General features: G+C 39.3%; 1 long non-coding RNA gene across 1 annotated transcript; it reads right to left on the bottom strand.

Annotated features, from left to right (window-relative positions):
• Positions 1-4,983: 4,983 nt before the first annotated feature.
• LOC109409705 (uncharacterized) lies at positions 4,984-9,596 on the bottom strand. Its single transcript, XR_003893162.2, has 3 exons — positions 8,874-9,596; positions 6,864-7,252; positions 4,984-5,303 (listed from the first exon to the last, which is right to left on the bottom strand). It is a non-coding gene; the product is annotated as an uncharacterized LOC109409705 (long non-coding RNA).
• Positions 9,597-13,775: the final 4,179 nt, after the last annotated feature.

The raw sequence follows: 13,775 nt of genomic DNA, 5'->3' as shown, positions 1-13,775 counted from the left end.
CACGTCTACGGATGCCACCGGACAAAACATCACCATTTATCCAAAACGATGCTAACCCTGATGCACACGAAAAGCGAGGAACGGTGAGGCGTCCAGCTTAACGCTTCTTCCACGCTGTCTCTGTTTCGATGGACGGAGTGACGTCACTTTTCCGAAGGGCAACCAAAATCTGGACAATAAATATACCAAATTAGTAAATTTTTCTTTTTTCCTTCTTTTCTCAGAGAAGTTGGGAGCCTAAGAAACTTCGCTTATAATGAGAAAGCACTCGGACTTCTTAACTAATTCCATTACAAATTTATTAGTTTAACCATATTTTGCGTCACTTTATTAGTTTAAACATAGGACATGGTAAACCTAACAAGCCAAGTAAGAAACTCGTGGTGAACCTAAGCGTCTAAGTAAATCTCCAAACAACTCCAGAGGACTTGGTGAACCTTCTCAATGACAAGTTCTGATGCTTAGGCGGAATGGTTCAATTTTCATATCTACCTACTTTATCCGTTTCATACTTACGTTTTTCTTGTCACTTGACGGAAATATAGAGTATATCATTAATCTGTCAGCTTCATGAAATACTGAATATCTTATGGAATACTAGAAGAAATGTCTTATTTTAAAGAGAACGTATTGTGCTTCACCAAGCAACTTGTGTGGACTTAGTGAACCTTACTAACTACAAAAAAGGACGTATTGTGCTTCACCAAGCAACTTGGGTGGACTTAGTGAACCTTCCTTACAGCAAATTCTGAATAATATCTTGTGGAATACTAGGAGAAATGGCTTATTTTAAAGAGAACGTATTGTGCTTCACCAAGCAACTTGTGTGGACTTAGTGAACCTTCCTAAATACAAATCCTGAATATCTTATGGAATACTAGAAGAAATGTCTTATTTTGAAGAGAACGTATTGTGCTTCACCAAGCAACTTGTGTGGACTTAGTGAACCTTACTAACTACAAGAAAGGACGTATTGTGCTTCACCAAGCAACTTGGGTGGTCTTAGTGAACCTTCCTAACTACCAATTCTGAATAATATCTTATGAAATACTAGGAGAAATGGCTTTTTTTTTTTAAAGAGGACGTATTGTGCTTCACCAAGCAACTTGTGTGGACTTAGTGAACCTTCCTAACTACAAATCCTGAATATCTTATGGAATACTAGAAGAAATGTCTTATTTTGAAGAGAACGTATTGTGCTTCGCCAAGCAACTTGTGTGGACTTAGTGAACCTTACTAACTACAAAAAAGGACGTATTGTGCTTCACCAAGCAACTTGTGTGGACTTAGTGAACCTTACTAACTACAAGAAAGGACGTATTGTGCTTCACCAAGCAACTTGTGCGGACTTAGTGAACCTTCCTAACTACACAGTTAGAAAAAATCACCGACTTCGGTAATGTTTTACCGAAATCTCAACCGTTAAGTTTATTTTACAGGAAAAATTCGGTATAGATAGTAACTTTTACCGAAGTTCGTTAGAGTTTGACAGATAAACGATAACATTTTACCGAAATTTGTTATTTTTCTACAGAATTTCGTTAAAAATCCATTACCGAACGCTCAGCGGTTGAGATTTCGGTAAAAATTACCGAACGCGATTCGCTGTGTACGAATCCTGAATATCTTATGAAATACTAGAAGAAATTGTGCTCATTCTGCGAATGGAGTGACGTGAGAAAAGTCGGAGTCGTATATCGAGGTGAGAAATCTCGACTCGAATGAGGTGACTCTCCATTTGATTTGTGCTCATTCTGCGAATGGAGTGACGTGAGAAAAGTCGGAGTCGTATATCGAGGTGAGAAATCTCGACTCGAATGAGGTGACTCTCCATTTGATTTACACGGCGAGTCACTTCATTCGAGAGTGGATTCCTCATCTCGATATACGACTCCGACTTTTCTCACGTCACTCCATTCGCAGAATGAGCACAATTTACACGGCGAGTCACTTCATTCGAGACGGTATTCCTCATCTCGATATACGACTCCGACTTTTCTCACGTCACTCCATTCGTAGAATGAGCACAAATGTCTTATTTTAAAGAGAACGTATTGTGCTTCACCAAGCAACTTGTGTGGACTTAGTGAACCTTCCTAACTACCAATTCTGAATAATATCTTATGAAATACTAGGAGAAATGGCTTTTTTTTTTAAAGAGGACGTATTGTGCTTCACCAAGCAACTTGTGTGGACTTAGTGAACCTTCCTAACTACAAATCCTGAATATCTTATGGAATACTAGAAGAAATGTCTTATTTTGAAGAGAACGTATTGTGCTTCGCCAAGCAACTTGTGTGGACTTAGTGAACCTTACTAACTACAAAAAAGGACGTATTGTGCTTCACCAAGCAACTTGTGTGGACTTAGTGAACCTTACTAACTACAAGAAAGCTAGACCAACATGTGAAAAGGGCGGATATCCAAAATGTTTGAATCGAGAAAAACGCTTGCAAAGTTTCACAATCTAAAACTTGTGCTCATTCTGCGAATGGAGTGACGTGAGGGAAGTCGGAGTCGTATATCGAGATGAGGAATCCACTCTCGAATGAAGTGACTCGCCGTGTAAATCAAATGGAGAGTCACCTCATTCGAGTCGAGATTTCTCACCTCGATATACGACTCCGACTTTTCTCACGTCACTCCATTCGCAGAATGAGCACAACTAATTCCTTGTGCTCATTCTGCGAATGGAGTGACGTGAGAAAAGTCGGAGTCGTATATCGAGGTGAGAAATCTCGACTCGAATGAGGTGACTCTCCATTTGATTTACACGGCGAGTCACTTCATTCGAGAGTGGATTCTTCATCTCGATATACGACTCCGACTTTTCTCACGTCACTCCATTCGCAGAATGAGCACACCTATTTAACACTTTGTGCGTGTGCACTCAATCTTTTTCGTTGTTTTAGAAGAAAACACTATCCTCTTGGTGATTTTATGTCAAAAAGTACAAACAAGCGTTTTTCCTTGAATAAAATGAATGAAATGAAAATTACGCCCAAATAAAAACTCATTGGTCATTACGCCCGACATGCTACGCCGCTTGGTCGTCAGCACTGGAATTACGCCTGGTCAATATTACCTAGAATCAATCGCTTTTGTTGTTACGCCCGAAGAAATTTTGTATCGAAATTAGTGGAATGCAATAGATTTTGAACCTAATCCACTGCAATAAATTTGTGCTCATTCTGCGAATGGAGTGACGTGAGAAAAGTCGGAGTCGTATATCGAGGTGAGAAATCTCGACTCGAATGAGGTGACTCTCCATTTGATTTACACGGCGAGTCACTTCATTCGAGAGTGGATTCCTCATCTCGATATACGACTCCGACTTTTCTCACGTCACTCCATTCGCAGAATGAGCACAATTGATATTGAACTGATTGAAGTTTATCTGACATTGGACAATGGAGGAGGAAGGAAATTTTCTCTCGACGTTGCCTACGATGAGTGGCAAAAAACAATGAGTAAAATGCAATGGAAATCAGATTTCGATTGAAATCTATTGTGCTCATTCTGCGAATGGAGTGACGTGAGAAAAGTCGGAGTCGTATATCGAGGTGAGAAATCTCGACTCGAATGAGGTGACTCTCCATTTGATTTACACGGCGAGTCACTTCATTCGAGAGTGGATTCCTCATCTCGATATACGACTCCGACTTTTCTCACGTCACTCCATTCGCAGAATGAGCACATATATTCTAGCTCTTATCTATGAACAACAACTATTTACAGTTTATCTAGTATCGTACAGCAAAGGAGGGAGTTGTCCCTGCCATTCTGCCGTGTGCAGCATAGTTGTCCCATGTTAATAGGGATTCCCATAGAACATGGGACAACTATGCTGCACACGGCAGCATTGTCCATAATGCGCGTTGAAAAAAATATAGCTACAGTACCGATGGGGAAGCGCAGGCAGCATATTATGTTCCCAACAAGCCCGTGTACAATGGATGGGTTTTGGGGGTTAAACTCCTCCCATTGCCGATACTCTATACATAAGGCCTCCTTCACCCTTTGCTAAAATTGGGTAAAACCCCTCCCTTGTCGCCTTTTCTGTGCACGGGCCTGGTTCCCAATATCACATTTTGCTGAATCTACCTGCTGTGACCTCTATGACGGTCAATAGATTTGAGACCATTCGCTAACATTTTTATCACTGAAGCTTTACCAGCTGCATATCATCCAAATCTGGGTCCTTTGGAGAAAATATATCCTGAATAGACATTGAAGCCATATTATCGCCAGTTATTGCAGTCAGTCAGCGACTTTATTGAATTTTACGATGAAAAACGCACGATTTGATCTTGGGCGTAAGAACCATCCGTGCGCAACAAGAGCAATAAGTGCGCGGCGGATTTCCACTCAGACATTTTGATGGGCGCCGAAGCACGACGTAATGACGAAGGCTCTTCAATAACGGTGTAAGTAGTTTGGGGCGACTTTAATCAAAAGTGGGAGTAAAAGTTTTGTGTAAATTTGATAAATTTGAATGGCGAGATGCTGTTCTCGACTGTTTATTCAACAGTGTTATCAATTTTGTGCATTTTTTCAAAGGCGCGAGATCATTCAGGCTTATTCTGCGCGGCGTGTGAGGTGAGACGGACGGTTTCGTTTCACGTGACGTGAGACGACTAATGTAAATCAAATGGGGCGAGTCGACTTTTGTCACCTCATTCGACTCGTCTCACCTCACACGCCGCGCAGAATAAGCCTGATTGGCGGAACAACCAAATGAAGTGATCAAAATCAGATGTGGAAATCCGCCTTTATTTAAATTATTGTTTTCCAGAAGTGGGAACTCATTTTTGAGCTAACGTTAGGAAAAATCATATGTTTATGAGTTGTTTCATCAAATTGTGCTGAAAAGTGATTTGTTTACATTTTGGCTCTTCCGCCCTTTTCAAATGTTGGTCTAGAAAGGACGTATTGTGCTTCACCAAGCAACTTGGGTAGGAGAAATGGCTTATTTTAAAGAGGACGTATTGTGCTTCACCAAGCAACTTGTGCGGACTTAGTGAACCTTCCTAACTACGAATCCTGAATATCTTATGGAATACTAGAAGAAATGTCTTATTTTAAAGAGAACGTATTGTGCTTCACCAAGCAACTTGTGTGGACTTAGTGAACCTTCCTAACTACAAATCCTGAATATCTTATGGAATACTAGAAGAAATGTCTTATTTTGAAGAGAACGTATTGTGCTTCGCCAAGCAACTTGTGTGGACTTAGTGAACCTTACTAACTACAAAAAAGGACGTATTGTGCTTCACCAAGCAACTTGGGTGGACTTAGTGAACCTTCCTTACTGCAAATTCTGAATATTATCTTGTGGAATACTAGGAGAAATGGCTTATTTTAAAGAGAACGTATTGTGCTTCACCAAGCAACTTGTGTGGACTTAGTGAACCTTCTAAATACAAAAAAAGGACGTATTGTGCTTCACCAAGCAACTTGTGTGGACTTAGTGAACCTTCCTAACTACAAATTCTGAATAATATCATATGAAATACTAGGAGAAATGGCTTATTTTAAAGAGGACGTATTGTGCTTCGCCAAGCAACTTGTGTGGACTTAGTGAACCTTACTAACTACAAGAAAGGACGTATTGTGCTTCACCAAGCAACTTGGGTGGACTTAGTGAACCTTCCTTACTGCAAATTCTGAATAATATCATATGAAATACTAGGAGAAATGGCTTTTTTTAAAGAGGACGTATTGTGCTTCACCAAGCAACTTGTGCGGACTTAGTGAACCTTCCTAACTACAAATTCTGAATAATATCATATGAAATACTAGGAGAAATGGCTTTTTTTAAAGAGGACGTATTGTGCTTCACCAAGCAACTTGTGCGGACTTAGTGAACCTTCCTAACTACAAATTCTGAATAATATCATATGAAATACTAGGAGAAATGGCTTATTTTAAAGAGGACGTATTGTGCTTCACCAAGCAACTTGTGCGGACTTAGTGAACCTTCCTAACTACGAATCCTGAATATCTTATGGAATACTAGAAGAAATGTCTTATTTTAAAGAGAACGTATTCTGCCCATAACCGCATAACAGTAACATTCGACAAAAGTAGGCATTGGAGAAAATGGAACCCAAAGTTGCAACTTTGAATAGTATAGGAATGAATCGAAATTTTCAAAATTTCTCATGAATTTGTTATCAGTCGTATAGCAATCAAATTTTCTACAGCAGTTCCTGCATGCTGGGGGAATTGTCAAAAAATAAATCGGACCTCATTATGATTGACGTCACGCTTTAAAGCCAATCTATTTTCTTAGTGTGACTGTTATGCGGTCACATTCCTCAATGAGACAAAATGACTTGGTATTTTTTTCATAAATCCTAGAACAAACTTAATTTTTTTATTCAGGTGGCCGAAAGCACTTGTGATTTGATGACGATCCCCGATATTAACTCAATACCAGCAAAATATGCAAATGTTACAAATATGCAGTTATGGGCAGTATTGTGCTTCACCAAGCAACTTGTGTGGACTTAGTGAACCTTACTAACTACAAGAAAGGACGTATTGTGCTTCACCAAGCAACTTGGGTGGTCTTAGTGAACCTTCCTAACTACAAATTCTGAATAATATCATATGAAATACTAGGAGAAATGGCTTATTTGAAAGAGAACGTATTGTGCTTCACCAAGCAACTTGGGTCGACTTAGTGAACCTTACTAACTACAAAAAAAGGACGTATTGTGCTTCACCAAGCAACTTGGGTGGACTTAGTGAACCTTCCTTACTGCAAATTCTGAATATTATCTTGTGGAATGCTAGGAGAAATGGCTTGAAGAGGACGTAATGTGCTTCACCAAGCAACTTGGGTGGACTTAGTGAACCTACAAATTCTGATTTACTTTGAACAATATACCATGCTCTACTAAAGTGTACTCAATGTATTGTGCGTCACCTGGCAACATGAGAGGACAAGATCAAGTTTTATAACCATAAATTATGATAACTTGGGAATTATTTTATAGAATACTAATTTATGGAGACGTGACCTATGCTATCAATAGACGTGGTTGCATCTATTTGCTACCAGTAAGGATATGGTAAGTTATCGTGTCCAGCGAAACACCCCAGCCCACCCACCACAGTATTATTTATTTTAAATTATGAATACAATCTCAGCAATACACATATTCATAGTATGTTTCCACCCCACTCGGACCACAGTATTTCTGCCATTGAATGATTGATGACGAAGTAGCTGCTCCAGGTGTGCCTGCAACAGAATTAAAATTAGATAAGTGGATTTTTTTCTAGCCAGAGACAAGAGCGTCGACTACGTGGTCATCCCTCTCCTTCATTTGCCATATTTTCATACAGTTGTATGTATAAATTTCTTCTAAGCCCTTGCGCCATTGGAATGATACTTTTGAAATGAAATTCCTAGGTGTGATCATAAGTTATCACTGCCCGTTTAGCCTTAAAACACTGGTGGCAATATAGTTGCCACTATCCGTTTGACATTCTTCAAACTTTTTAGGGGGCATTATAGTTACACTGCACGTTTAGGCTACCAGCGTTGGCGGCAATATTCCAGCCGCTGCCCGTTTGGGGTACTTTTCTTATCTTGACTGAGATAAACAGCCCGAAAAGAGAATATAAATTGAATTAAGGTTTAACCTACGTAGTTCAGCTCATTTGAACCTATAATTTGATTATTTCTTAACATATCTGGAGCTCGATTTGAAAAGGTCGTATGTGCTTTTGTCGATTAAATATTCGATCAGTTGGATTCGCTTATTATAGCACACGGCGTGTGTATGGGAAAGGTTTATAACAAAAAAATAGGCATCGTCAAATTTTTCGTTATTCAAAAATAGAGGCTTTCAGCTTTCATTTGCACGGTCCCTCAAAAAAATCCACCGAGGGATCTCGAACAACTTTTTCAGAGTACTGTTTTTCCCCATACAAAATGAACGGTTCCAAATTAATCCCTATTTCTACTTAACAAACATTCCCAATTTTTGTATGAAAAAGTTCCCCCGATGGAATATTTCGATGTTGGGCTTGAATGAAAGCTAGAAGCGTCAACTTTCACGTAACGTAAAAATAAGCGATGCATATTTTTTTGTAATAAATTTCTTCTACCAGACACACCGTGTATTAATTGAGAGCTTCCTTCTGACAACTATAATTTTGCATATGTATAGGTATCGTGTGACAGGCACAAAAATACTTCATGCCCAAGGAAGTCAATGAAAGTTATACCACGAAAAGTTCCTGGACCGATCGGGAAACAAACCCATTACTTTCAACACGCTCCCGTTAAATACTGCTGCGGCTTCCATTCAAATACATTGAAATAACATGGGGAATCTGGTCGTAATTAGGTGTATTTGGATTCACATATGCAAGCGCAACTAATAATTAGTATTCTCTCAAGGTAAAGATATGACGAAGCTACAACTCAAATTTTCAAGAGCACAAATCTGAATAACCGAATGTTGTATTACGCTGAAAAGTTGAATGATTAGCATTAGCGGAACCAGCTTTTTCTCTTTTCTTACTCACTCTACTAAACATACACGAGAAAGAGCGGGATGAAAGAGGGGGCAAGCTGCCTCCTCTTTTATCCTTCTCTCTCTCGTGTATGTTTAAGAGAGTGAGTAAGAAAAAAGAAAATGCTGGCTCCGCTACTGATGATTAGTCACCAGCAGCGGGTAACAAATCGATCAACTTTTCAACGCAATCCGACATTTCCGCAATCCAAGATTTGTGCTCTTGAAAATTTGAGCTATAGCTTCGTCATATCTTCACCTTAACGAAAAATAGACCTTGACGGAGCCGCAGTGCAAATGTGTGCAAATGAAAGACATAAAATCTATTTCATTTCTTACCCAGTTGCAGGAAAATGTAGGTTGTGCCTTCGGTGCGCCGCTCTTCGCGCAGAGCCTCTTCCTCCAGCACTGAACACCACATCCGGATTTTAAGCAGCTTCTCGAACGGTGTAAGAATTTGATTCAGCGTGCAGCAGTTTAGTTGAAGGTGAGCTTGCAAGTGGCACCCGGATTGTTTGATCGGTGTTTGTTAGTGTTAGCAGCAGTACGTTCAGCCATTTCAACTGCTAGTTCAGATTCACCGGGAAGAGCCTTCAAATACTTTTTTTCAGAAGGTTCTGTTACAGTTGCCCAATCTGGAGACTCTACCGGGTGGAAATTTAATGATGCTTTACATTGATTTTGGTGTGGAGTCGGATCAGTATATGTTCACTTAATTATATCATCTCGCACTTTCGACTGGATATGCTGAGTGTTTGCACCTCATCAATTTGAGCCTTCGGTCTAGCAGCACACGTAGCATTGTAATGGACAACTAGTTCTGCATCACCGTATTCACCCCAGTCAGGATCCGGAAGACCTCCGGTTCCAATTCGTCCAGCAGCTCTTCCACGTCGGATACGTCCTCATCTTTCTGTTGGAAGTGCGCTTCCCGGTGCGAGCTTCCTGTGTCCAAAGTAAACCAACGCAAATTACATCCGAATCTCCCAGATCACCCAGGTTTAGCTCCTCGCGGAATATTGTTTGCCGATCCCAATGTCCAACATCCGCGGTAGGGGATGAACCAATAGGACAGATTGGTGAAGTACTAGATTTGTAGTAATCAGCTGAATTTTAGTATGGTGAGAAGGTCAATTCTCCGCTTCTGCAAAGAAATGTCGCAAAACGCGTAGGTATTATGATTCCTTGCCTTATTTGATGCTGTTTGAGCAAAACTTTGGGCATCAGTGTTGTTGTTTTCTCCATATCTTGCAACATAAACAACATAGATATCCAAAGTTTTGCTCAAACAGCATCAAATTAGGTAAGGAATCATAATACCTACGCTTTTTGCATCATTTCATTGCAGAAACGGAGAATTAACCTTCTCACCATACTAAAATTCAGGTCATTACTACAAATCTAGTACTACACCGAACGTGCCCCATTGCTCGGACCAGTTCAACTGAACTTCATAAAACCCGGCGGCCACAGTGGGATGGAACTAGGGCACTTTGCACTGTTTCAGCAACTGGAGCGCTTTCCTGAACGACCTGGTAGAAATATTATAAATGAGGTGGATATCAATATGTATTAATCTATTAATATTTAAATGATAGTTACCTTGAAATTAGATTTAACCGGGTTGGAGATGTTTAAAAAATTTCGTAAAACCGAGAATTTGTCGGACGAAAGAAAAGTGTTTTGTTTTGTTTTTGTACGCGATGCGCTTTGCCGCGCAATCCAAGACGTGGATATGCACCGTGCAGAAAAAGCAGCTTGATTTAAAATGCAATTTCAAGCCATCGAAAATATGATGATTTGATTACGATAATTCTAAAATAAAACAACTACTTCATAATAATTCAACTATACAACATAAATTTCTATAAAATACGGTTAAATATTTATCGTTTTAAGTCAATTAAGGTCAATGTTAGTGTTTTGGCTAACAAATATATTGAAAGTGATTTCGTTATTTATATCAGTGTTTCTGATTTTGACGTCTTATTTTCACATGTGAAAGAAAGAGACGGAAATAATATTTACATGACGAGGGGGGCCCCTGATGAACACGCTGAAGAAATCGTGATCAAAATAAAGGGAAATGTGCTAGTACTTCATGAAAAATTCTATTCCCGAGAACCATGATTTTTTATCGGATTCCTTCGCAGTAAGTGGTCTGTAAATGAGTTTGTGGTAATAGTAACAGATAAAGGAGACATACAGTGTGGACTGTAATACAAATTGTATTTCTCTATGCGGGCGGAATATCCGCACTTATCCGTTTCTAACCGTCGCTAACCGTTGCTAATACTTATGACACACATGTGATACAAGAATCACTGTACAATTGCGCTTGAAATGAGTGCCATACTGCGAATTCTCTCAGTTCAAGTCAGTCCTGTTAGAATTTTCTTGACACTGCGTACCGTTGTACAGGAATCACGCTCGTATCACATGTCTGTCCGTGGTATAAGCGAGCTGCTACACTGAACGAAAATCCCCGCCGTTTATAGAATGATTCTTCATTCGGCACGCTTCAAATCTGCAGAATCTGAATTTTGAATGATTTCAGTTCAGAATGATTTTACTGCGGCTTACCGAATAAAAATCATCCCGTTATAATATTACAATTGACACAGATAATGAAGGATTTATTGCTTGGGGTTTGTTGTGACTGATTATCATCACAAAAACATCTGAAAGCATTTCCATCTATGTCCTATACTTAGAATCATTCAATTTTAGATCAACATCTGTCTTTTATTAAAAAAAAAAACAGTATGGCGGAGTTTGTCAAAAGTTTTGTGTGTTGTTTCCGGAGAGATCCGATGGAGGAGGAAATAAGCAAATTGTAGCCCAAGTTGTAGCCCCACGTCAAGCAAGGTGAGAATTAATTAGTTTAGGTTCATCTAATCATTTCCAAATATGACAGAGCGAACAATTGATATTTATTTACAGGATGTATGCGCCCACAATGACATCCAGCGATATGGCCGAATCCACCGAGGGATCCACGCTCGTTAATGTTTAATATATGAATAAAGTGATAAAATCTATTTGAAATTGGTGTTTTCAATATTTATTTTCAATATTGCAGACTACATCTCAAATTGGACTATCACACTTTTTTTTGGTACGCCTAAAAAGTGTGATAAAAGTGCACATTTGCCTCGGATCATCTCGACATCTTCGGTGCACTTATTCCTCCATTTACAAGGAATAAGTGCACCGAAAGACCTCAATTCGATCCGACGTATCCCTGCGCTGTAATCACACTTTGAACAAATATACTATATTAACAATATAGGTTACTTCGTGTTTTCACATACAACGACATGGAGACGCCGTTTACGAATGATTACAGCACCACCTGTTGTCAGAAAAAGTCAATAATTGAATTTTGATCAATTTTAGTTTACCGTGCAAGGTGACATTTCTCGAAAAAAAGATGTTAGGGGTGTCGAAGTTTTTTGTTCCCAAATAATCGATTAATAAATAATCGATTTACAATATAGGTACACAAACAAAATAATATTTCATTAGATGACATCTACGAATATAAATAGTCTACTTATCTGTAAAATACTCAATATCTGTAGAAGAATTTGAATGCTCCCTCATTGTAATGTCACCGAAATCGTTTAACTTCGAAATTTTAAATTTTCACCCTCAAAATTTGTTGAACTTGGCCTCGTAGTGGACACGGTTATACAGTCCGGATTCGCTGGTTAGGTCACGACTATAGATAGTAGAGTAAACATAGATCCGCGGACATCGCTGAGTGAAATGTTTCAAGCGTGTGAATAGTATTTTTCAAGAGTGCGACGGTTGAATATGACGTCATGCGCCCCATTGGTGTTGTTGGAATCATGACGTCATGCTCGTTTGGATACAGATTTTGACAGTTCGTTTGGATACAACGGATTCATCATCACGGATCTATGTTTACTCTACTATCTATAGTCACGACTGCGCCCCGATTAGCGAATCGTGTTCGTTCAGGATTGAGTGTGCAAGAAGAAATGGATTAACTCTCAGAGTGCGTTTTTACATTTGTTTATTTGCCAACGGGCTAGTACGGACTAATGATAAAAACAAAACAATCAACACAATTATTCAGCAATATGCTTCGTCGATACTTGTACACATACACACTCAGACAGATCTCATCAGTCATCATCATTCATCGTTATTATAATTCTAGTACAAGGGGGCTGTTACTACTTTACTCCAACAAAATTAGCTTATATTTTGCCCTGGTGGTTGCTATTTTCCTTTGACAATGGCTTTTAATGTCATCTTTCTTAATGTCCACGCTGACATACATACATCGGATTGGATAGTTTACAAAAAATCCGGAAGATCACCAACCAACTCTCGCGTTTAGTATCATACAGGTGTATCTACAATGATCGATTTCTCTTCATCGATTTTCCCTTCGGATTATTCCGGGAAATACGACCAATATTCGGATGATCTCTGGGCGTGTTTCAGTAAAGGACTACTAGAACTAGCATCTAAAACAACAAAAACAGCCGAAAATGATTTGCTGGTCAATTTATTAACCAAAGAGAAAGTCGGTGAAAAGAAATCGATCATTGTAGATACGCCCGTATGATACAAAGCGCGAGAAGGGCACGTCAAATTTCTTGTGGCAGAGTGCAAGACATTGCATCCATTCCGTGCTTACAAAAAATAAGCTCCGGGACCGGACCTGAGAATGAAAATATTTAAATTCGATTAATTTCGTTGTTCTTCCGAAGTGAACTGTGAGTTTATTCGAATACTGATAGTTTTATTCCGGACTAATCGGTTTCCTTGCGCCTGCGGCTCAGTTAGCAGCGGTTAGCGACGGTTAGGAACGGATAAATGCGGATTTTCCAATTAGAAAAAGGATATGTCATTCCCCTTGATCTCTCCTAGAGTTTTTTTTTTCAGAGATTCATTCAGGAGTTCTTTTTGAAATTCATCCAAGAGTGCCTTCAGAGATTGATTTAAAGTTTTTTTTTCTGAAATTTCTCCAGAGGTTCTTCGAGGGACCCCCAGGAGTTCCTACTGAAATTACTCCAGCAATTTCTTCTGATGTTCCTTCGAGAATTCTCTTCTAGGATTCGTCAAGAAGTTCCTTATAGGATTTCCTTATAGGAGTTTCTTGGAGTCTTTCTTGGATTCCTGCAGAAGCTCCTTCAACGATTCCCTCAGGAATTTTTTTTACGAATACCTCCCGGAGTTCCTTCTTGAATTCCTCCAAAGTTG

The sequence above is a fragment of the Aedes albopictus genome, chromosome 2, assembly GCF_035046485.1.
Source record: "Aedes albopictus strain Foshan chromosome 2, AalbF5, whole genome shotgun sequence".
NCBI classification, from domain to species: domain Eukaryota; kingdom Metazoa; phylum Arthropoda; class Insecta; order Diptera; family Culicidae; genus Aedes; species Aedes albopictus.
Note: the sequence above shows the minus strand (reverse complement) of the source record. Positions and strands in the feature narration are given on the sequence as shown.